Raw genomic sequence first — 1,727 nt, 5'->3', positions numbered from 1 at the left:
GAACAGACATCAGTGCAACGTGGCATGACCAAAAAAAGCCATTAATTCTAGATAGGGCTGGCTAACAATTAAATAAAAATAATTGCCATTAATCACAAGGTTAAAAATATAGTTGCAATTAAATCGCAGTTTTAATTGCACTGTTAAACAATAATAGAATACCAATGTAAATTATAAATATTTTTGCATGTTTTTCTATATTTTCATATATATTGATTTCAGTTACAATGCGGAATACAAAGTGTAGCATGTTCACTTTATATTATTTTTAATTACAAATATTTGCACCGTAAAAAAGAAACACAAGGTAGTGCAATCTACAAGTCAAAGCCTGAATGGACATACAAATGCTTAGCATATCTGGCACATATATACCTTGGAACGCTGGCTACAACAGTGCCATGCGACTGCCTGTTCTCACCTGCAGGTGATGTAAATAAGTGGGCAGCATTATCTCCTGTATATGTAAACAAACTTGGATGAACAAGAAGTAGGACTGAGTGCACCTGTAGGCTCTATATAGTTTTACATTGTTTTATTTTTGAGTACAGTTATGTGGAAAAAATATTTCTAGATTTGTAAGTTGCACTTTCACGATAAACAGACTGCACTACAGTACTTGTATGAGGTAAACTGAAAAATACTATTTCTTTTGTTCATCTTTTTTAAGTGAAAATATTTGTAATCAAAAATATAAAGTGAGCACTGTACACTTTGTATTCTATGTTGTAATTGAAAACATTTGAAAAGATAGAAAACATACAAAATATTATAATACATTTTACTTGGTATTCTCTTATTGTTTAATAGTGCAATTATTTTTTACCGAGTTAATTTATTTTGTTTAAATGGCCTGAGTTAACTATGATTAATTGACAGCCCTAATTCTAGGCTGCAGATGCACTACATACCTAAGGTAGCTGGTGACATTCCCTTAGGTGACTCCTGCAAAGGAAATATCTTTGTGTGTACACTGGAAAGACACTGACAAATCACAGTGAGGTCAGAGAAGAGCTACAGGACCCCTCAGGCCCAGGGTTGGTTCAGAAAGCAGATTTGGAGCCTGGGGATGTGCTGCCTGTGAGCCTTGGGGGGCACATTGCTCACTCATTGCCAGGCCTGCAACCTTTGGTGTTTTCCATAATGCACCAGCTGCTGGAGCCGTGCGATACGGGGAGACTCTCCTCATTCAGTCAGAGACCAGAGTCCATGTCTAGATCACGTAGCTGCAGACAAAAGCTCGAAAGAGCCACTGGAGGGACCCCGATGGGCTCGCACCCCAGGCGGGCGGGGCCCTTGTCAGACGCGCCGCGGGCTCCCACATACAAGTACTGTAGTGCAATCTCTATCATGAAAGTGCAACTTACAAATGTAGATTTTTTTTGTTACATAACTGCACTCAAAAACAAAACAGTGCAAAACTTTACAGCCTACTAGTTCACTCAGTCCTACTTCTCATTTAGCCAATCGCTAACACAAATAATTTTTTTTACATTTATGGGAGATAATGCTGCCCACTTCTGATTTATAGTGTCACCAGAAAGTGAGAACAGGCATTTGCATGACACTTTTGTAGCCAGCATTGCAAGGTATTTATGTGCCAGATATGCAAAACATTTGTATACCCCTTCATGCTTCGGCCACCATTCCAAAGGACATGCTTCCATGCTGATGAAGCTAGTTTAAAAAAGAATGTGTTAATTAAATTTGTGACTGAACTCCAGGGG

General features: G+C 38.3%; 1 long non-coding RNA gene across 1 annotated transcript in view; it reads right to left on the bottom strand.

The window, feature by feature from the left end:
- Positions 1 to 1,068, bottom strand: part of LOC117875430 — a 12,178-nt gene extending 11,110 nt beyond the window's left edge. Inside the window, exon 1 of the long non-coding RNA XR_004645273.1 lies at positions 912 to 1,068. This is a non-coding gene — a long non-coding RNA (uncharacterized LOC117875430). The remainder of the gene's footprint in view (positions 1 to 911) is intronic.
- Positions 1,069 to 1,727: the final 659 nt, after the last annotated feature.

Source organism: Trachemys scripta, chromosome 1 (assembly GCF_013100865.1).
Source record: "Trachemys scripta elegans isolate TJP31775 chromosome 1, CAS_Tse_1.0, whole genome shotgun sequence".
NCBI lineage: Eukaryota > Metazoa > Chordata > Testudines > Emydidae > Trachemys > Trachemys scripta.
Note: the sequence above shows the minus strand (reverse complement) of the source record. Positions and strands in the feature narration are given on the sequence as shown.